The following is a 25006-nucleotide window of genomic DNA, read 5'->3' on the forward strand; positions in this document are numbered from 1 at the left end:
GTGGCTTACAGAATACATTTTAAGTAATATCTCAACAAACTAGGAATATTCGTGGGGTAAAAATTGGTCAAAATGTGCTAAAACTAGTTAAAAACACTTGAAAATCTATTAGAAATTGTCAGGAGTCATATTCACACATGATTAAAAAAAACTTGGACTTGTATTAGCTTGAAAATAATTTAAACTTGGAAAGAAAATCACTGGTTTGTTGAGATATTACTTAAACTGCATCTGGTAAGTCATTGGGAGCAATTTTATGATGATCTGGTATGATTTCAGCCATCACCCAGTTTCACGCAAGACCCGCGTGATCGCTACATGTGTGTCTATGCAGCCAGAGAAATGAAAAAATATATATATTCAGTTTCATGTAAACTTCTGTAGTGACATCATTTCAGCTAAACACTCGATTGTTTAATTCTATCGCTAATTTCACATAAGGAATAGTAATGGTAAGCAAAAATAACTTTATAAATATGCATCTATTTTTAACATAAATGTAGTACAATCATGATAACATATTATCCTATTTACTAAACAAAGTAGCTAAAACCTAGGTGTTTATTCTTTTGAGTATGTTTTTACAAAATTTACAAATGAACAACTTGAACAACTCAAAGATGTCTAAACTAAAGCATCAACCTCTTAAGTTTAGTAACTACATCTTGCCAACGCTAGAAAAGAAATCTATAAGCAAGAAGAGATCTGTTAAGAATGCTCCTGAAAAATCAAAGAAACTAATGTTTGAGAATCCAGGAATAGCAAGTACGAGGGGTGATCATAAAGTTCCCGGAATGGTTTTCCTAGTCAAATATAAGACCATGTGCAGTTGTTTTGATAGTTCCCTGTTGCTAAGCAGTATGGAATTTCTCAATAGCCAAAGTTTCATGACTGTAAGAGCATGCGCAGTGAAGTTATAGTAGGCAATGTCAAAGTCATTTTGTATCATTCGTCAGATTTTCCCAAAATGAATGATGTAGAACAGCAACGCGCTTGTGTAAAGTTTTGTGTAAAACTTGGAAAGTCCGGTGCTGAGACAATCCAAATGTTATGGACAGCTTATGGAAACTCTGCCCTTAAGAAAACAGCCTGTTATGAATGGCACAAAATTCTTAGAAAGGGTAGAACAAGTGTTAAAGATGATGACCACATGAGCAGACCAGCAATTTCAAGGACCACAACTGCCACTGACCTTGTTAGGCAGCAGGTGATGGGAGATAGGCGATTGACTATACGTGATATCAGCAAAAAGTAGGCTTCCTTATGGTACATGTCATCTTATTCTCACTGAAGATTTAGGCATGAGAAGGATCTCTGCAAAGATGGTACACAAACTGCTCACTGGCGACCAAATAGAAAAAAGAGTTGGCTGTTGTACTGAAATATAAGATGCTCTAACACAAGATCCTGACTTTCTTTCAAAAGTGGTAACTGGTGATAAAAGTTGAGTTTATGGATATGACCCAGAGACCAAATCACAAAGTTCTCAATAGAAATCTCCTGGCTCTCCTAGGCCTAAAAAGACTAGAATGTTTTGCTCAAATGTGAAAACGCTGCTGATAATGTTTTTTGCCATCAGAGGTTTGGTACACTCTGAATTTCTGCCACGTGGTCAAACTGCTAATCAGCATGTGTACAAAAACAGTCTGATAAGACTTAGAGACAGTATCAGAAAGAAACATCAAGATTTGTGGCGCTCAGTTGACTGGTACCTAAACCATGATAATGCCTCGTTACACATCTCATTGATGGTACGTCAGTATTTGGCAAAAAATGAGGTGACTGCGCTTAACCATACCCCTTATTCACCTGATTTAGCGCCATGTAACTTTTACCTATCTCCCAAAATCAAAATTGACAATGAAAGGCGAAAGATTTGACGACATACCTACGATTCAAGAAAATGTAACGAGACAACTCCGCAGCCTCACGGAAAGTGATTTCCAGCATTGCATGGATCAGTGGAAACACAAATGGGACAAGTGTATAGCAAGCTCAGACGATTACTTTGAAGGGAACTAACGCGTCACACATTTTACTAAATCCGCAACCCAGTTTAGTAAAACGTGTAGGGCGTGATGATTTTCAAGCTAATACAGGTCAAAGTTTATTTCAAGCATGTGTGAATATGACTGCTGACGGTTTCTAATAGATTTTTGAATGTTTCTAACTAGTTTCAACACATTTTGACCTATTTTTATTCCAACGCATATTTCCAGTTTTTTTTCGAAATATTACTTAAAATGCATTCGGTAAGCCATTGGGAGCAATTTTATAATGATCTTGCATGGTTTTAGCCTTCACACATTGTCACACAGTTTTTTTACCCAACTAAAAATCATCGAAAAATCATCTATGAGTGTTTTAGAATGATTTTATGTTATTCAGAAGTGGTTTTAATCCTCACGCCTCATCACTCATTTTACTAAACCCGTTAAATCAATGATATGGTGATGAATCATTACTGTCATATTGAATCAAAACCAAAATTGAAATCTACAATTGACCAACAGATTTACAACACTCGCTTCTATTGCAACACAGAATACTAACAATTTTATGAAAAATGAATAAGTGCTGACGCAAACCTTTTGCCATCTTCAAAAACACTCGCAAAACATATTCAAATCGACCAATAAAACTAATTAACAGAATAAATAGTAAAATATTCTGATTAGAAAAATTGTCTATTAATCATCAGCTGTATGTTGCTCGTTGGAATTCAAAAACCGTACTGCCAAGCTTGGATGGAGGATAAATACCGGAAGTAAAAAATGTGTCAAGACACAGGGCTGGCCACCAAGGACTGCCCAATGTCAATTGTTGAAACACCATCACAGTCAGCCGAGCGTACCACATGTTGAAAAACTTTCATGGCCCGTTTCGACCCGAGCACAACGATGTTTTGATTAGCGAAAGACATTAAAACTGGTGAATGAGTAATAGACAGAAAAGGTTACGCGGGTTCACCTACACTCTACCAAATATTATCAAAGACCAATGCGCCATTTGTGATTTGACAGTAGAAAAGTTATATTCTTTATTTTCCTTCTGAAGTGCTTATTCATTCTTTTCTTTTTAATTCTTTTCTAGACATTCTCATCAATCAAGCAATTTGAATCAACTTAAACTTCTGTCATTCTCTCACTCACTATTACTTACTCACTGTTACTTACTCACTGTTACTTACTCACTATTACTCTGAAATATACTTACATCTGTCCATAAACACAGGACATAGACACAGGAATTAATACGCGGATTATGATGATGAATTCGAGGACGTTTATGGGGCGTTTATGGACAGATGTAAGTATACTTCAGAGTAATAGTGAGTAAAAAAATGATGGAAATTTATGTTGATTCAGATTGGTGAGAATGTCTAAAAAAGAATTAGAAAGAAATTAATGAATAGGTACTTCAGGAGGAACATAAAGAACATAATTTATCCACTGGCAAATCGCAAATGGCGCACCGGTCTTTGATAAAATATAAATTCTAATAAATAATTCTAATAAATAGAATATTTTTGCTACATCACGTTCTTCATAAGACCCATTTTCTCCTTAATTACAAAACCCTAACAGTAGCACTAAGGTCCTATTGTACTAGAAAACACTAAGTTCAAATAAGTCACTACCGAACAATATAATACGGGCAATGTAAGGAAGAATTATCTAAGGTTGAACATGTATGCTTTAAAAGTTTTACTAGCTTCTATATGGGACGCTGAAGATAAGTTGGTATTTCGACTTTTTGCCAAATTTTGTTCAAGTTGATGTGGGCATTGGGGACAATACGATGCATCAACTTGTTCATTTTTCCCTTGAACATGTTTTATTAAAAAACTTATAGCGTTTTCATTATAACAGATGAAAAAAATGGATAAAACTATGTCCTGAGACTTCAAGTCTCCAGGTAGCCTCTTTGTACTGCATACAATGATCCATAAAACCAACAGTGATATGTTCTCTCAAGGGCATAGCACAGCCCTGTATTATTATACAGTAGTCTGGAAGCATCTCCTTCAACCTGCATCCATTATAGCTAATCCGAGTAGGCAGTAAAAATGGCCTATACATTCATTCTCTCGCTATTTGGTCAGACAAAGAACATTGTTTACCTTCAAGCGCTTCAGTGACATACTAGCGCTTTGCCCAGAAAAATTTCAAGGACATCTTCCATGGCAACAGTAACCTGTCATTGTTATTATTCATTTGATATATTCATGAGTTTGTTGTTTTTTCATTTTGTATATCATATTTCTTTCAACTCATATTTTGCAATCATTGTAGATTATTATGAAAATTAACAGCATGAGCAACCAATTACAGAAAAGTAACTGCCCTGTCAAAAAGCAAAGAGGTATTTGTACTAATTACTTACAGAACAATACTAGCGGGCTTAGCAAAGCTAATTATTACTGTATTGAATGTGAATAGCGACTAAAACTTAGAACCTTTAGCAATGTTAGTATAATCCTACATGGATCTTAGTAATCTTATCACCTAGGTATTGTAAATACCAATTGTTTAACATCTCCAAAAGGTACAGACTAAATAATTTAATTATTCATATGCAATGATAGCCTATGCTTTAGGTCATCTACCCACTTCGCATGTAATGATTAACCTTGTGGCTTTTCTCAGTATAGTACACAAGCATCAAAACTTCCATTGATACCTTTACAATTATCATCTGTTGAGTTCTAGACAGCCCTATCTTATGAACATTAGCAGGTTCTATCTTATAGAGAATTCTGACATTCTTTTGCCAATTTTAGGAAACGATGTCAGTGATATGAAGATGAATTACATCTTGTGAACATTAGTAGGTTCTAACACAGCTTGTTATAGAGCCATTCTGACGTATTGAACCTTCTCATGACTTTTAGGAAATTTCAATGAAAGTATAATGAATAATGAGCCAAGTCCAGAGCAACTATCTGATCATGCAATTTGAACATTTTAACATTCAGGGTGTGGGTGAAATTATGCCTCAAATATTCCCATGAGCAAACACGAGCGAAGCGAGTGTATTTGGGAGCTTTATGATAAATGCATATGTGCACACAACTCCCGAAAAGTATCCACCAACAGCCATACCCAAACCCTTGTACAGAAATCCAATCAAAAAATTTAACCATTTTTCTTTGGAGTCGTTTAAGTATAATAATGATGATACAAGACACCTATACACCTATTTAAATAAGTTAGCAAGTTTTTGAAAATTGTTAAAAATATCCTAAAACTTACCAATCTGATTGGATGATACATAACTAGAAAGATTCACTTGGCCCAAAGTCGCCATTAACACGTGACAAGCTTTTTTAATCAAAATTAAGACTGGCCAACAAAATGCTCATAAAGCCGTGCGGCAGATAGTAGAAAAACGTGCACACTTCACCAGTTTATGGCATTGTTCAATTGCCGAAGGTTTCTGTAATAAACGTAGACCGATTGTTTTACCTTTAACAAATCGTAACATCATGACATTGCAATATTGATTTACAGATACGAAAATGTGGTACACAGTTTATCAACTTTTAGTTGGTAAACTGTTGATCAAGTTTAATCAGCTTTTTTGTCCAATTACTGAAGGTTTCATCAAATTATTTAGAACATTAGCCAAATTTCTTTACATCTTATGTACATGCTAGGGCCGAACTACAATTCCCCTTTATGACAAGAAAATTTCTTCATTTTGCTCCAATTTGCAGAAACTTCCAGACACACGTGAATGCTAATGCTTGCTTTCTGTTACAGATCGCTGTCAAAACCATTCTACATTCAACACAACCAACTTTCAAACTGTGCATATTACACAGCAGCTTGTTATTTTACTTCTAATATTGCATTTCTCCTATTGCAGGGGAGAGATATAAACATATAATATTTTCCTTTCATTATTGCTGTTTGTTGTACATAATAACACCCAGTACATTACAGCTACCATTACAGCTACCATTGCAATTCTCCTATAGCACTGCAGTGCCATTTGACTGCTAATATTACATTTCTCCTATTGCAGTGGAGAGATATAAACATATCTTCTCCTTTCATTATTGCTGTTTGTTACATGCATAGATATATAAACCTAGATTGGCCAATAATAGCTATTCCCATCGCTTGCCTTGTCAGACTTAAATAGCATGACGTAACATCATTGTATTGTACTTCATGATTGATTGTTGTTAACAATGGAGCTAATGAGGAGAAGGTGAAAAAATGAAATTTATTTTCACATAAAAACCTTCTTGGATACATAATCCAATAAACTAAAGCAATTCTGTGATAATATCTGATAACCACCATAGATTAAAACTATAAAAGCTATGAATTGTTGCACACAAATCATGAGCCATCAGGGCTTTATTTGCCACCCTCTCCTATCCCCATTCTCTTTTTTCCCCTTCTCCAAAGAAGAAGTGAGAAAGGGAAAAGAGAGAAGGGGGAAAGGAGAGTGGGGAGGCAAATAGCCTACTCACTCAAAGAGCCAGACCCTGGCTAAGTAAATAGACTAATATCATGCTGAACTAACCATGAATAAATATGATGAGTATGCAAGTATGTCTTTAGTCAAAAATGAGACAGAATGATTATTTTACAGCTGGCTATGTAGCTGGCTAGATTACCAAAGCTGAAGTGTAATGCTTGTATCACTAGCACCGTGGATGTTACCAACTATGATGTAAACCAAGCAACGAATTCCCTAATCACAGTTAAGAATCGTGGTGGCTTGACTTTGCCTTCACCTGTGGTGATTGGGGTTTGCAACCACAGTGAGAGAGCGACGAGAGTGTTCCTTAGTAGTGCTGGATTGGTGAAAAACTTTCTCAGGCTAGCAACAATTGCCACCATAGAGAAGTTGCTGAGGTTCAACATGCTATTGTTTAAGTGTAATCATCAAGCTAGTAGCCTAGCTCGGGAGATAGCAAAGAGATATATTTCGATTAGGGCGCATTATGAAGCTAAGAATAGAGCTGTCACAGGTAGCTTGTCTGGTCTTGACCCACCGGGTCAGAGGTGCCCAGGTCAGGCCACCCGACCCTTGGGTCTTCCTATACAAAGACACAGGTAGGTTTATGGCTGAACAACAGCGGTTGTATATCGCTTTTTAAGTGCAATTGAAATAGAGTCGCATATAGTCCTAGCGCGAAAGGACCAGGCGAAATAAAACAAGATGAGTCAAAACTATATTTTTACATCTGCGGCAATAGTCTTTGGACTATAGGTTTCACAACGTTTTTCGGCAAGAAATAATCAACATGTCGGTGGTCTGGGAGTTCATGAAGAAGGCAGTCACGAAAGGAAAATACCAAGTTATTTGTACAATATGCAAAAGCAAGTTAAAGGTTGACTGGCAACAAAATTCACATAACAGTTATTTGGTATCATAAGATTCACCATGTCTTACTCTGTTGTGTTGTAGGTGCGAAATATATGGGAATGTGATTACAAGCTCTTCAAAGCTCAAAAACGAACAGTTAATCGCAGCCACACGAGACCGCTGTAGTTTGGATTTGCTTTCCAAAACGGATCAAATGGGATGTAGTTGTTACAGGATGGTTTCTGTTTAAACATGCATGCAACCTCATTCGTCAAAATATTTTCACAAATAAACTTCACACATTCAATAAAGCCATGTCTATTGTTCTTATGCGTCTTTTTTATCGTCATTGTAATGCTGTCACTTTTAGCACTGATATCTTATAACTTACCGCAAACAATTGTTAAACGTTTTAACCTTAGCTCGAAAGAGTACATATCATTGTCTGATAATCATGACAAGCCTGTTGGTCACCTGTAATAATCGAAAAGAGCTGCAAAAATTATTTTCGAAGTATTGGGTCACGAGATCAGATTACGACTTGACGATTGAATAATGCCGAAGCAAAACTTTAAAGTAGCGAGCATCTATATTTCATACCGGGTATTCGGTAAAACCCGAAGTATTTGTCATAAACTAGTGCTACGATAAGTTTTGTATTGAGCTTTTTATTGGCTCTTCAATTCACGTGAGAACGTCTCGTGACAAGACGGTAACCAAACTGTAATGACTACGTCAGAGAAATAAAAAGATTCCAATCTAAGGCGGCTTTTCGTTTTTGAGCTTTTAAGAGCTTGTAATCACATTTCCACATATTTGGGACCTACAACACAACAGTGTAAGACATGGTGAATCTTTTGATACCAAATAACTGTAATGTGAATTTTGTTGCAAGTCAACCTTTAAGCTACAAAGAAGGGTCCACCTCAATACTATTGAGGCATTTACAATGAGGGCATCCTGAGGAACTTAAAAACGCGTCTAAGAACCTTCAATCCAGCCAATTTATTTTATTTTTAGTTTCTTTCACTAACACCAGAAGTTTTAGGGAAGTGATGGATTTTTGCTTTCCACAAAGCTGGGTTATCTATTTCTATATTTGTAAAGTATTTCTTAACTAATCTCTTGTTGATTATAATAGCAGTTAAAAATAAAATTTGTAATAAAAACCCTAGCCAAATCATGCCATTAATCTATCACCCATTGAATAGCATTGATCCACCAATGTCTAGCCATAAATTGTAGATTGCATCTATAAACCAAGCCACAAAATATAATGATTGGTGTGATATTGGTTTCCTTTAAATTAGTTTATTGATGTTACAACATTAAGTTGTAATAGAACTATCTCTTAACCTTAAATGGATAAAAAAATCATGCGTGCTGACCCTGTCCGACCCGATCTTGGCCCTCATTGCTGACCCTGAGTCTGGTCCGACCCTCCATTCTTTGGTCTTGTTCCTGCTCTAGCTAAGAAAGCCATTGATTCCATTTCCCTGATCAGATCAAAACTTCACAGGCTCATCATATTTAGTCATGTTTAGTTCAACATGATATTAGTCTTTTACCTAGCTAGAGTCTGGCTCTTTGGGTGGGTTGGCTATTTACCCCCCCCCCCTCTCCTTCCCCCCCCCCCTTCTCTCTTTTTCCCTTCTCACTTTTCCTTCTTCTTTTTTGGAGAAGGGGAAAAGAGAGAATGAGGATAGGAGAGGGTGGCAAATAAAGCCCTGATGGCTCATGATTTGTGTGCAACATTTCATAGCTTTTATATTTTTAATCTATGGTGGTTATCAGATATTATCACAGAATTGCTTTAGTTTATTAGATTATGTATACAAGAAGGTTTTTATGTGAAAATAAATGTGATTTTGTCACCTTTTCCTCATTAGCTCCATTGTTAACAACAGTGCAGTCAAGCATGAGGTACAATACAATGACGTTACATCATGCTATTTAAGTCTGACAGGCTTTTTCCCTATTGGCCAATCTAGGTTTATATATCTATGGTTACATAACATCCAGTACAGTAGGCCTACAACTACCATTGCAGTTGGGTTGCAGTTCTCCTATTGCAGTGCGGAGATATAATAAACATATTTCATTATTGCTGTTGTTAATTAAATTACATACAGTACAGTAGGTTAGGCCTACAATTTTAATTAATATTTATTGTTGTAAAACATACATGTAGGTTTGAGATAGTAATAGAGTAGGTCTAATTTTTATACAACCTTTTGTTTTGCATAATTGACCTTTTGAATTTGATTTCAAAACATTTTGACAACTACCATGGACATACAACCTCCCAGAACACCACGTCGTCGCAGTGGCCGTCCACCTGTCTCCCAATTATTACAGCGCAATAGGAGGAGAAATAGAAGGTCCTAACAGCAACCATCAACATCAAATGCTAATGTTCAACAACAAATAATAATACTCAAAATAATAACAACTCATCTGACTCAGAGAATTGTTTAGTAGATGTTGTTGGCGATGTAAATGACATGGACTTGGCAGCCCCTTTGTTTTCAGATGATCATTATTTTATGGACATTATTGACCATGAAAATATTGCACCAAATATCGCACAAAACAATATTGCTCCTCCCAGTGCTGCCTCCTTATCACCTTCCTCATTTTCAATCTTTAGATTGTCCTGATTTTCAAGAACTGCGTAACAACTTTCTAGGTAGACTTGACAACAACACATCACAGCTCACATGTACTAGTATAATGTATTTGAGCATTGTATGTAATGAAATGTTTCATGTCTATGGTTCATGTTTCTATGTTCATGACTATGTCATCCATGCCAACAAGTTAGACCTAACACTGTTAATAAATTCAGTGCAGCCAACAATATGGACCCAGATCCATCTGTTGAATTTTTTATCTTCTTTTATACTCATTGCTCAGGTTAATCTTACAATGTCTATATTCCGTCTTTCGCATGGTGGCTAATTTGGGTTCACAGGTCATGTCATCAATTTCCCTCAGAACGTAAATGACTTAGTTATAAATTTATCTTGCCAACTACAACAAATTGACATCATTGTCCTTCGTCGACGCGTTGACCAACCTGACTTGCCAGCGAATCTTTTTACAGTTCGTCGTCAGAGAGTTCTTGCTGCGCTCATTTGGCTTAAAGCTAACAATGAATTTTATCGTAACATTAACATTACCCAGGAAAGCATAGATGCTTTGCCACTTGATGACATTGGAATTACCTGACTATCATATGGTACAAGAGTTAGATGCTGACTGACCTCCAGCACCTATTCCAGATAATGGCGCCAACAACCCAAATGAAGCCAACAATGAACCTAATTTGCAATATCAACCAAATATTCCAAATGACCATGTCATTCCATATACATTTGCACCTGCACAAATGCCCGCACCTAATGAACATCAAGCTATTCAGGCTGCAATTGATAAAAATGATGTAATTGACTGGCCTGCAAAACAAGGTGAACCTATCAACGAGTTCAACACTGTTGGCTACATAACAAGAGCGTTTCCTGTTTTGTTCCGGACAGGTGACGCGGATTTACGAGCACCCCGTGCTAAACTTGTTTTTGCGCGTGACTACTTCAAACATCTTCTTTACTACAAAGATGGTCGATTTCAAGCTGACCCTAGATTTGTTTTCCTTGCTTATAATAGTACACTCCGCTGGCAACATATTCAAGTAGGTCAAGTCTTCGTACAGAACAACCCAAATGAACGTGAAATGTCTGCTGCCGATATTCGCTAACTTGTCAATGAAAATCAACGAAACTTGAGCAACATAATTCTTAAGTTCGGTTCCCAAATCAGGGGTACTGCTCAATACTGGTATAACCGACGCAATGAACTCCTGACAATGAACAAATGACTTCAAAAATGCTATGGACGACTTTACCATAACATTTTTGAAGATATTTTTTGTAACATCAACCTTGCTCGCTAACCGTATAGCAGCTACAGTAAATATATGCAAAAACAGACATTTATTTGTAACTTTTTAATAAGTTATTTTTTGTTTTATCCACAATAACCGAAATTGCGCCAATAACATTTTGTGCACCTTAATGGAAAAAAAACGAAATATAATATGAATTCCTAAATTCCCTTTCAGATCTCAGAAGCTCAGTGAAACCTCAAAAAAATTCAGAAGCTTAAGGGTTTTTTAGTAACATGAGCGCAACGATCAGCCCAAGGGATAGCTCTATCAATATGTCACATCATTCCTTCAGTCAGCAGAATCAGGCAACTGTCAAATAGCGAAGGCAAGTAGCCTATTCAACCACAGGTAAACATGAATCGTATGCTTGATTACTAAGGGTTAGATAAAAATGAGGTTCTCGTTAAATTGAACATCGAGGCAAGGTGAAAAATGTGTAAAAATAGCTTTGTCACCGAATCACCTTCATACTCATCCTGCAAGCTATTTAAAAATGCTGTAGTGATAGGCATGCACGCATGTTTTTTGCACAGTAATTATGGATATGAACAGGTAAAGCAAAACCAGCTCAAGATATCAGAATTAGATGATAGAAGTGACATCTGATTTGACGCACCACATCGCAAGAGCGGAGTTGATCAGTGCAAGCGTACACGTGTTTTGTTTACATGGTCTTAGTAATAAATTCCTTGTTTGTACCTTTCTTTAAAAGCAAAGGAGAGATAGAAAAGGTACGGAGAAAGTTTGAATAGGACATTGCTGGTGTCAAGAACCAAGTTAAAGGAAGCTATCACAGAGTTGGAGTAGAACAAGGCATTCAGAAAAGCAAGAGAATAGTTGGCAAAAGTGTAAAATAATTGCAGAGAGTAAACCTACACCCTGTCAATACTCAGGTTTGTGGTTATATTTCCTGTGCATTCAGCATGACCAAGGAGGTATATTCAGAAAAAAAAAACATGCAACACGTCTTCAACTTTTCGTGAGATGCAAAGTAAACAGTGTTTCCATGATGCACATGATCCGCAAATTTAAGCCAATCCGCAAGTTAACCGCATCCTGGAAGCAGCATAAATTCGCAAGCTAAGCAAGTTTTGCGATTCGCAAAACTTCACCGAATCCATCATGCTTACGGATCATAGAAACAGTACCGATGCGCATGATGCGAATGAAGCGTGTTAAAGTACCGCACCTGCTATTCAATTTTAAACATTTTTATCCTTCCGTTTGGGCTTTGTTGATCAAGCTTCATGCGTTTTAACAAGGAATATTGATTTAACATTAAATAATGCCAAATACATCGTTTAGCGACAAAGAGATATTTAATCTGTTATTGCTAATAAAAGAGCACTAGGTGCAAAAGCGAATTCATGGAAAAATACAAAGAAATCAATATACTTTTAAAAGTTTAGCAGTTATGCTTTTGTTGCATGGTAATGGATATGAGCAGCTACAATAAATCTTGTTAAAGCACTTTAATTCTGCTGATAAATCAGAAGTGGATGAGTGGTATGACATGCCTGATAAGAGACATTGCTCAAAAAGAGATGATTACAGTCGTCGCGTGTATGACTTTAGAGCATAGTATTTAGAGCCACACAAAAGACGAGTTTCTTGAATTAGTCATGATTTAGATGCCTATATGTTTTCTTCCTTGCATTGCCCTTATGATTATTATCACAATGTATACAATAATGAATCAACATTTTGAATGCTACATAATTGACATTTCATGTGATTTTAAAACCTAAACCTGCAACAACTTAAGCCATTTCTACACAGAGAGAAATTTTGATTGAATTTTAAATCATTAATAAATCTAAATTCAGGGTGACAAAACTGTACTCAAAATTGATTTAATTTGCATTTAATAATGATTTACCTATGCCAACGCATACTGTGGCTATTAAATCATATTATGATTGATAGCTGAGCTTTTGTACAGCTTTGCTAGTGCCTTTTCAATCATATAATGATTGATGGTTGAGCTTTTGTACAGGTATGCTAGTGCTTGTTCAATCATATAATGATTGAAAGTTGAGCTTTTGTACAGGTATGCTAGTGCCTGATCAATCATATAATGATTGAAAGTTGAGCTTTTGTACAGCTTTGCTAGTGCCTTTTCAATCATATAATGATTGATGGTTGAGCTTTTGTACAGGTATGCTAGTGCTTGTTCAATCATATAATGATTGAAAGTTGAGCTTTTGTACAGGTATGCTAGTGCCTGATCAATCATATAATGATTGAAAGTTGAGCTTTTGTACAGCTTTGCTAGTGCCTTTTTAATCATATTATGATTGATAGTCGAGTTGTTGTACAGGGATGTTTTTTGTGGAAATAACCAAAACTAAATCATTCTGTGATTCAGTGCTGTGCTGCTATGGATGCTCCCTGTTTACTCATGGTACTGTCATTTTTAAATCACAATAAAATTGTAATTTTATACCAGGAGAAGACAATTACACACTTGAGTGAACTGATTACTATGAACTTCTTATTTTTATTTTTATGAAATACTGAGGTTAAATATATGTATAAGCAAAATATATTATGATAACTTTAAAGCTATAATATGAATAAAAAGGTTAAAAATGAACTGTTTTGCAATGAAGTATTTACATGTAAATGTTTACAAATAATTATAAAAGAGAAAATATTTTAATTGAGTACTAGCGACACCAGTTGAGATACCATCAGTTGGAGTTCTAGAGAAGCTGTTTCTTGACTATCCCCATCATTTGAAAAAGTCTCATCTGCAATGCAGAGGTTGTTGTCATCAATGATGAGAGCAGCCGTAACAGACGTTCCACCAGAACCCCAACTGATGAATGGGCTTGGATGTGGTACCTCTGGTTAACCACAAACAAACACTTAACATAGGCCAGACATGCATCTACCTCAGTTGCCATCAGGAACACTGCTCCCGTTGGCAAAACCAGATAAATGCATTCATGTTCATTTGTCAATACAATGGCTCCTCTGCTGGTTTCATCCAAGGTACTTTGCGAAAATCTCTCCATAAACAGGCTGGTGGCTGTCGACTTGCCCCTCAAAACACATTGCTTTTCATCATCAAGCTTGTCACCTATAAAACCACAAAGGTAAATTGGTAATAATTGGTACAAAGGTAAAAATCATATAGGTAATAACACAGTTCATAACTAATAGCTCACGATGTAAATGTGCTAAAACTAGCAATATAGTGATGTGGGTAGGTAGGATTAATGATTAGGAGTTACCTTACTCTGTGTTAAGGATTGAGTGATAAGTATAATACAATTCATAACTAAGAGCTCTGGCTACAACTAGTAATATAGTTATGTGGGTATTTAGGGTAAATGATTAGGAGTTATCTAGCTCTGCGTCAATGATTAGGAGCTATCTAACTCTGTTTTAAGGTCTGGGTGATGATAATAATACAAGTCATAACTAATAGCTCTGGCTACAATTAGTAATATAGTTATGTGGGTAGGTAGGGTAGATGTTTAGGAGTTATCTAACTTTGCGTTAATGATTCTGAGTTATCTAACTCAATGGGGAATATTGATTTACTCAACATACTCTTACAATTTGAATTAAGATTTTTTCAACTTACTCGTTTTATTTCCTTCTGTTTCCTAATAAGGAGAGTTTGAGTTCTTGAGATCATGTTAGGCTGACGGCTGGCCAGCTGGTGTTCCATCAGTTCTATAAAAATATCTTCATCGACGCCTTGGTCTAAAATTGATAGAAAAATTTAAATGATATATTCTGGTTGAATATGTGAGCAATTTCTTCATAGTTGTTCTGTTGTTTCTGTGAGGTTAAATATTCTATTATATGTTTTAAACAACAGACAATATACATTAAATTATAAAAGATTTGAGATTGTGAATATAGTCTTAAAAATCCCAATACAGCCACCATTACTCTTGTTCCAAGGGGTGTGCGTGTGTTCTATGATTTTTTGTGATATCCAATAATGTAGTTCTCAGGAATTTTACATTGCTTAGTGACAGAAACATTAGTATGACATTTATGATAAATTTTTGGCTAAATAGTGCCATATTGTATGTTATACAAACTCACCATGGCAGGCTTTCACAATTGATTATTCAAATGACTGCAGAAAGTGTGATGGCACAGATGGCACAAGCTCTTCATGGTTACTTGCTTCAATATTGTCTATGTTGTCACTACGATATATTTTGTAATTATCTGAATTGTGTTGTGTCTATTGTGTTGTGTATCCTACTAGGTGATCGCTTTAACAGTATCAAGTGCAAAATGACCATTGCCAGCTTTAATTCTACAAGGATGATTTGAAAATGCCTCCCTTGTTTTCATTGGTCAATGCGATGAATAGGCTGCCCAGCGCCTGAGCCGCTTATCATCATCATAGATATTAGGCATTTATAGCTTTAAAGCAAGGCATGGCCAATTTGTTGTACATGTATTGAGCAAAAATACTGTGAATAATAGTTAATCGTGGAATGCAATGATTTTAGTTTGTATTTTTAAGCTAGGAATACAGAGAATTTAAAAAACCCCAAGATGTCAACATAAGTAAAAAAAGACATAATGAATATGAGTTAGTGTGGATAGGCTCTCTTGGAGAGGGAAAGAGCCGTGCCTCTACCCCACCACGCAATATGTGTAGTGTAGCTACTTGAGTTGACTTAAAAACAAATAGCTTATCTTATACTGAATATTGTATTATGGATACATTAATCATTTCAGTTGGGTTGAGTATCAGATAGATGTTGCAACAGTGGCGAAGATGTGCGGTGTTAGGAATGCATTACTATCAGGGTTTTTCCTTATTACCACGTAAATCAAATTTTGTGTATATACTGTATAGCACCAATAAACAGCGAAATCGACATCTATATGATACTGTGAATAAATGTCAGCTCATGGCAAACCATGGCCAACCCCTTGGCTCACATATAACCACCTTAACTCCATGTTTTAAGCAACACTTACAAAAGTCAAATAAACATACAGATTACAGATCTTCTGAGCACTACAAATGACGATGCAACTTAATAGGAGAAATCAATCTTCACTCAGTAAAATAAAATACACTAAAGGTTTCTATGTATCAGATTAAGTGAAAACAATTGCCAGATCATTGCTCCCAACCAAATGTTTCGCTTGTAATAAGTGTATTTTATTGATATCAGGCAAGGCAAAACATCCTAAATAAGTGTAATGTAGTAATTTAATCTAGTATTTCATCCTTTTAGCTCTAGTAGAAAGCTTACAGATGGCTCAACTAATACTATACTATTCACTTATATTCGACTCCACAAACTACATTTTGTTTGTTGAATTAGGAAAGTGGAATTAGGAGATTTGAGTCATACAATGGCTATCGAATGGGTTGTTTGAAGCCATCATTCAAATAGTAAGGTGATGAAAATTTGTCAATAGTGCAGCCTCAAGCTTAGATTGCAGCAGTTTGGATACATTAGCAACATGCTACAATTAGAGGATTTCAGACTCATGTTTATCCTTGAATTTTAACAAGATGGTAAGTTTTCTTAGCTATTGTATCTCTGGTGAAATACAGTCATACTAGTGACAATCATCAATTGGCCATTAATTATATCCATGAAGCATTGGTTAAACAACTGTGACTGCATTGCACAATAATTTTGTATGATTAGCTAAAACTTTATTTTTGTTTTCATTGATAATGGGAGAATGGCTTCAGTTGCCTCAAAACCTGACATACAATAGTAGTATAGTAAGCCATTTTTCGTTATGTTTACTAGGGAATTTGTACAGGCTTTTTCGTTACGTTTACTAGGATCTTGTACAGTCATTTTCGATAAGTTTACCAGGATCTTGCACATGCATTTTACGATAAGTTTACCAGGATGTTGTACAGACATTTTCGATAAGTTAGCTTGGTATTTGTACAGGAATCCTCCTTAAGTTTAGTCGTATACCGGTAAACAATCTTTATATCTCAATCTATATCAATAAGATGTGTCAGGTAGATGTAATAATATTGGGTACTAGGCTACACCTATTTCGTATAGACACTATTTTATCATCTTCAAATAGGAAGTTCTCATGGTTGTCATACCTATTCGATAAACTAATGCATTTTTTATGGTTTACCAAATAAATATAAATATGAACAGTCATATTCATTTCAATTATAATGCTTACGATGGCGTCTAACATAAGACTACCCAGTCGTAATGAGCCAACAAACCCTAAACCTATAGCGATAGTGACTCCATCATTTAGATCAAACCATCCAGTTGCTATAGGCACAGGTGAAGGACTCGAATTCGTTCTACCACCAGCGTAAGTGTTTTATTCTAATCACTATTGATTAACTACTTGAAATATCATTATCTATGTAGAATCACAGATACATTTCAGCTCGTAAATTCTTGTTCTATAGAAATCCTCCGCTTATCCGTACTAGTATTGTTGGAGGACGAGGAATGCGACTCATTCCCAGAATTATGTAAGTGTTTTATTCATGAGATAATGCATTATATATATAGAACTATTCATTCAGATACATATCAAAGCATAAATTTTTGTTCTACAGTAGAGGTAACCCTAATGCTTGGACCCAAGGAGGCTTACACTGTAAAAACTGTCAGACTTAGTGCGTGTGAAAAGTGAGTGATTCAGTGCAGTGACTGCTTGAATAATGCATAATATTAGGCATTGGATGAATATTTTTCTGCAGTCCGAAAAACAATGCACTTTGTTAAAATATCCCCTTCTTTAAAACGCACTGTGATGAACTAAATATTGAATTAAATTCTCAGGCAATGCAATGAAATCGCATTCAGTGTGTATTTTGCCATTACCTATCAGTATATTACAATGCGCTTAATGCTTAAACATTGCACTTTGTATATAAAGCTAATGCGTATGATGCGTTTGTGATCCGCTTAACAGCGCCGAGTGAATTAAATTAAGATAAACACAATGAGTGCATAGAGAGCATTGATAATTATGCATTAACTGTTTATAATTTTTATGCGGTGAGGGTGTAGGCTTCAGGCATTTATGCACTGCTTGTGTTAACTAAATAAAAACTTGATAAGCGATTAAAATTTTGAACAGTAATGCGTCAGCTGCATTAAACTTGCAACACAGCCATTGCATTATTAGCAAAAATTTATGCACTGGTTGAATTGTTTACAAAAAAAACTCACTACATGCTTAATAGTTGACAAATAAATAAGATACAGTAAACAGTCAGCGCATTAAATTTCCACATTTATGCAATGGTTGTGTGATTTTGTACTTGAACTCAATAGGCGTGTATAGTTGAGAATATTAATGCATTGACTAGTTTAAGTATATATCAAGGTAGTCAGCGTCGTTTGTTTTGAAAGCCTATGAGCTGAATGTATTATTTACACTAAACCTCAACAGATTACCAGATGTTCAAATTCTGACCTGTCAATGTAATAGCTCATCTTAATTTACAATGCGATCAATTCATTAGGTCTGCACTAGCTCAGGCCCTAATCACTTTATCTGAATTGGAGTTGTCCCAATTTGAAATGGTCACGTGACCATTTCGAGTGGGGACAATTCTATTGCGGAATCCTACCTTTTTTCAATTGCTGTTTGCTGGTAATATCTGATGAGCATAGGTCTACATCTAAAGGATTACCAAACTTTGTTTTCATAATTACCGGTTTTCAACATGTCAAAGGAAGACCTTGACAAGCAGACACCAAGTGGTTAAACTTTTAATATGGCCATCCTCTGATCTACAGGTCTGTGTTATTATAGTAAGTGATTATATCTCGTGTGTATAATCTCAATGGCTTTAAGAGTTGGTCATTTTGCGAGATGGTCAAGGGCAGGCAACATTTCCAGCTGAATTACATCCAACATGGAGTAGTTTGAGACATGGAAAACAACACCAATATTTGAGGTGAACTCTGCATATGTGATTCCGTTTGCGACAAACCAAACCCTTGAAATTTTTTCCGCAAAAGAAAATTAACTATTTCCCAAAAAAAAAACCAAGGTATATTCAACTTTACAAAATAAGACTTGACAATTTCTACAGAAAAGTGATACGGTTGATAGGGATGTGGAGAGCGGTAGACATAATTGGAATATTCCAATTGAATTGGAAGTTAATAAAACGGGTTAGTAATTCCTCCAACTATTATTAGTTTTTTAAGGCGACAAAGTTTTTCATTTCCCTAACTCATAAAGCGAACCGATTGGTTGAATAATAAAACCGATCATGTAATGTTTTGGGGGAGTTGCCCCCTCTCGCCTTTCGAGTTTAACTTCCTCCATCGGGAGTTGTTAACCCTTTGGCAGGTGAGCTCTGTTATCACCACCTACTAGTATTACTACCATTACCCTGTGTATACTTCTTCACTATGAAAATCAATTTGGTATTTTCACCATAGCTCCACCATTCTTGAAAAACTTTTATTTAATTCAAAGATGTGAGCTGTGAGCGAACTACTATAAATAAATGCCCCGACTCACACGCCCCTCACAAGTGTTTTATGTCTGCTACGTTAAACAGTTGGTAATTATAAATTGTCACTGCTATTATTATTTTAGAGCCGCAAATTTTCTGCAACCTAAATATAGTATGCAACTATTGATAATTGAACAAAAATATTGTTCTCCTGCTTTGGCGGAATTGTCCTCTCTCGCTTTTGATACTAGTTTAGCGACAGCATGTTTAATATCATTGGCCACTGCAAACAAAGTTGGCCAACTCCCAAGCAGCTTAGCTTGCCCATCACCATCTGTTAGTATATTATTATTACCATTAACACCCTGCGTATACCCAAACTATTCCCACTTCGCAGAGAATAGTGCATTTTACCCTAACTTCAACTTTCTCGCAAAAAATTATCTTCTTCTATTCAATAATGTGAATTGCAAGAAAATTACATACTCATAGTTTTCAATAGACCGCAAAACAGTAAACCAGCTGGTAATAAGTGTTATAGCATTTTAGAGTTGGAAATTTCACACCACTAACATAGAGTGCAGCTATTGATAATTGGTGGAATTGTCCTCTCTCGCTATTGCTACTAATTTAGCTAGTGTGGATCGTTCATTTTAACTTAATTTCACAATTAAAATCTCATTTTTCATTTTATCGACAATGGCTCGGAAAATATGCAATTGTGATAATCGACAAGTCGGCAGTGCAGTGCAGACCAGGACCATTGTGACTTCACCAGCCCATGTATCTTTTTTTCTTTGAAGCATCGTAAACCCGCTTCAATTCTTTTGAAACAATGTGAACAACAGGCATACTGCTCTGCATTAAGATGTCCTAAGATTTTTGAGCCTATCTACTAGTAGAACTAATGTGAAAGTGCAATTATCTCTCGATTAGTGGCGATCATTAGTGGACCTACGTATTCTGCAAAAAGGATGGCTTGCTCCAAAGGTTTGCCATCTACAGAACTAAGTTTTATAGTTGTGCTCACCTGAGAGTGAAATTTTTTTGGCGTATGAGGAGTTCTTCTTGTAGTCTATTTCTGACATCAACTTGACACAACCGAGAACGCGTCTACTGTCTGAAAATACAAATAATATGTTGATTTAATTGACTTATTTAGCCTATGCTACACTTTCACCACACAAGTCTTATTAACCATCAAACTGCCGGATACATTCTATAAAGTGGGTTAATTCAAAGTGCAGAGTAGATGTAGATATTATATTATAAATACTGCCCTGCTACCGCTACCGACATGCCAAGATAACTTCTGGTATATCTCTATTTCCTTGTTATGATTACCATGCTGATCCGAACACACGGGGTTGGGAATCCAAGCGGTGACCTGTCATATCATGAACAAAATTTCCATAACTGGCGTCAATTGATATATTTACGGGCAACGAAAATGCGGCCTCCTTGCACAGAATTGGAGGTTCAATATTATCTACCCTTGTAAAAAGGGGTAAGATACAAGAATATCTAATAAAAATTAAGTTTTTTTTAAAGTTTTTAATCACAACTAGGATATTGCAATGGGAGTGGTCTGCCTAACCAAAGATATTGTTATTTTTAATTTTAAAATATGTCATGAAAATTCATACCGGTATGCCATTTATTGCATTTATCACTAGCAAAGTAAATGTATAAGAATTACCAACAATAATGACCCATGCTCATGATTGGATTGAAGAACATTGACTGCTGTGGAAATGTTTTTTTTTAATTTAAAAATATATATTTGATGTGAGTAAAGATAGCTCAGAGTTTTCATGCAACTCTCATTGAATCGTGAGCGTCATTGAGTACTATGATATTACAATAACGATTGATAAGCCTCAAAGTCAAATCCTAATATAAAGCTAAAATAAAGCTATGTCTTCCCAAACCACAGTTAGAAGCTCAAGTCGTTTCAGTTACATAAAAATATCAATGTAGGCCTAAAGATAATAAATCTATGTTCTTGAGTTAAAAAAAATAGGATTATCTAAGCGCTTACTGTCGGCATCACAGGTTTTCTGTTGGTATCCTTGATCCTCCACTTAGCTTATCTGCCACACATTTCCTGGCGAAATCTGAAAAAATATCACGTCTCATACAATGTGGCTTTAACTAGTATACATATAGTACAGGGTTAATCTCATCGGAACTTCAAGTGAACACTGTGTTTTTTCATGTTCTTCAGAAAGATAGAAAATTTTTAGTCATTATTCGTTTGGAAACAGCAAATAATTCTAAACGGTTGTCGCAGAGCATCTTAGAGAGGGTTATTATATTTGTGCAGTTTGGCGTTGGATTGGATGTTGACAGCTTTTTGCCACTAAGGCTAAATTTATTGCATAGCTTTCTCAACAAAATATTTAAATTATAAAAATCATAAAATTATAATAATAAAGCGGTGCTGTTCACAAACTAAGAGACGCAATGGTATATAGCTTTATCCTTAGTGAAATCAACCTGCATAGAAATTTGTATAATACTGAAAGTATCAAGGAGTTGTCAGCACAACCACATTACTTTCTAGCTTGTAAGATCCAAATGGAGCCAAAACTGACGGTGGCAAGTCAGTCTGGTGAAAACACATTACATATTGCAGCCTTATATCTCTGATGTTGGCATGCGATATTTTTTCTGATACTGTCAGCACCGCAACATTCCCATATTCTCAATGGCAATCAGCTGTCGGCTTACCTACCCAAACTGCAACACTGTTGGTAATGCAAGTCATTTGGAATTAATTAGCCTGGACAAAAATATCGAGTGGTAAATTTAGGAGGTACTCCTAACTGCTTGCTCCAAAAATAGCTAGGTAACTCTGTTTAGAGGGATATAATATGGTTTATAATATAAATAATTAATAACAGAATTGCTATCCCATGAAGAATAACCGGTTAACTGCAACGGGCGTGTAGGCTAACACAAAAGGTTTGTCAAAGTTTTTTGGATCCATCATACCTCCTAGCCTACACTGTGTTGCTTATTCAATAGTACAGACACCTATAATCTTACTGGCCCTGACTATTGGTGTAAAACAAGCTAATACGTTTGTTAAGAAGGGACAAGTCATACCGTTACAAATAGACCCTTTCGCTCTTCGGCTCCATTGACTCTTTAGGGTTCTTGTAAAACTCTGTAGGCTTACGATGTCATAGACAGGTGTTATTTGCCCATTGATCATAAATTTGCTCTCTGATGGTTCACTGAAAAAGTTATAAAACCTGTATTTTTGATGTCTCAAGATTATTTAGCCTTTATTACAGCCGCAGGGGAAAGCAGTTCAGATTAGATTTTTAAAATTACTTAATATTTGGATTTTGGAGTATTACTTTTTAGAAAAATGTTATTTGAATTTCGGTTATATACAGCAGTTGCAGAGATTATTGAAGGCCATTAAATAAAAAGAAAAAATAAGGTGTTTTGGTATAATAAAATAAATTTTAGTGAGACACGATTAGCCAAAAGTGGAGGGTTTTAATGGTCGCCAAGTCTGATTTTTAATTTTCTCTTTGGAATGACGATGTTTAAAGAACACTCCTTCTGACATCAAACTGGCTTTTACCGATGAAAATTTTAATGCTTCTTTGACAATCAACCACTTTCAAAGTGAGTTATTCGCGTCGTCGGGTATTCGAGAACTTCTGAGATTTAACTTTATTTGACGCCAAGGTTGGCTTTATGAACGAAGCTTTCTTAATGGATTTTATATAATGAAATGGTTTGGTGCCGTTTTGCTGAATAACAGTGGTCTGAGGAGATTTCAACTCATAGATCCCACCAAGGCTTATATTAACCAACTCATAATCCTTTTATGGCCAAGCTAGGGTAACAATAGATATAATAACAGTTGAGGGAAATCATAAACTCACAAATGGCTGGGAAACTGTGGGAAACGCACATTGAATGAATGACCTTACAGTGTCAGTAAAGATATTGTCAACAAAATAGGAATGAGCGCCAACCATAGGTGCCAAGTAACCGTGATTTGAAAAAGTGAGGTTTTTAGCTTTTTTGGATTTAAACGACTGAGGTTCATACCCTACACCCTGTAAAACTTTGAATGTGTGTCTAAGGACTTCTCTCATGCCCTCTTTCTGATAGTGTATGACACTCTGTTAATATTATTGAATAAAAAAATAGCTAATCGCGTGTGGAGAGGAAAATTTACCCAAAATATCAGAAATATCCTTCTCAAAAAGGGAGACTTGGCAGCTATGGCGCCAACCAAAGTCCAAAACTGAGTAACCAAAGTTGGGATAGATTATAATCATTAAAACTGCTCCCAACACTTTTCCCGTAATATAAAAAAGCTGCTATGTGGATTACCAATTGGCATAATTTAGAATTAGATGCATGATTAGGACTATTAATTAGTGGTTTAATCCCGCCTCATAATGAGCCTCATATTCTCTTCGATGCAAGATTGTAGAGCAGCTTCCTTGATGAGTCTACGGAGATTCGTTGAGGAAACGAGCAAAGTGATGGGTGCGACAAATTTCATTTTTCGCTTTTCATTCCTCACCATCCACTTTGAGGAAAATTCTAAAGTAATATTTTGTCGAAACAATTATTAATAGCAAAAAGCTGTTTACATAATGCCCCACTTGATTATTGGGAAATATTTTTGTATTTTTCACGGTAGCCTTCATAAAAGCACTGAGACTGGAGTAGGTCTATTAGACTTTGAGCTTTCGGAGAGCCATTTGTGGTTATCAGTAAAATGTGTCTACCAATTGGTAAATTGACTATAATTACATGCGTAATCAGACCTATTAAAAATAAAATTCAAGTAAAGCATAAATAGGCTACTTAGTTTTTGTGTAACCTGTGAAATTTAAACCTTTGCTCGAACTTCAAGGTGCTGGGTTAGCCTCTCAAACAAAACGGTGCAGCATTGGCATGCACAACTGATGTCACAACTTTCAAAGTTATTTTATTCAATTAAAAATCCTATTCATAAGTCTTCATTCAAAGGATTATTTTAATTGTCCTAAGCTAAGGTAGAGCTCTATACCTCCATCTCTTCTATTATACTAGCCATATTGAGTGGCAACAAAATTTAGAGTGAGTAATAGGATTATCATTATGGCTAACCTGGCACCACATTTAAAGTGAGTTATTTATGAGTTATTCGCGTTGTCGGGTATTCGAGAACTTCTGAGACATAACTTTATTTGAAGCCAAGGTTGGAGTTATTGACGAAGCTTTCTTAAAGGCGAGAGACATGGAAAGTATTTCGGCACGGTTTTGCTGAATAAATGGTCCACAAAACA

At 35.7% G+C, this 25006-nt stretch overlaps 1 long non-coding RNA gene across 1 annotated transcript; it reads right to left on the minus strand.

Annotated features, from left to right (window-relative positions):
* Window positions 1-20616: 20616 nt before the first annotated feature.
* Window positions 20617-22939, minus strand: LOC137394984 (uncharacterized). Its single transcript, XR_010978424.1, has 3 exons — window positions 22806-22939; window positions 21736-21811; window positions 20617-21081 (listed from the first exon to the last, which is right to left on the minus strand). It is a non-coding gene; the product is annotated as an uncharacterized lncRNA (long non-coding RNA).
* Window positions 22940-25006: the final 2067 nt, after the last annotated feature.

The sequence above is a fragment of the Watersipora subatra genome, chromosome 4 (assembly GCF_963576615.1).
Source record: "Watersipora subatra chromosome 4, tzWatSuba1.1, whole genome shotgun sequence".
Lineage (NCBI taxonomy): Eukaryota > Metazoa > Bryozoa > Gymnolaemata > Cheilostomatida > Watersiporidae > Watersipora > Watersipora subatra.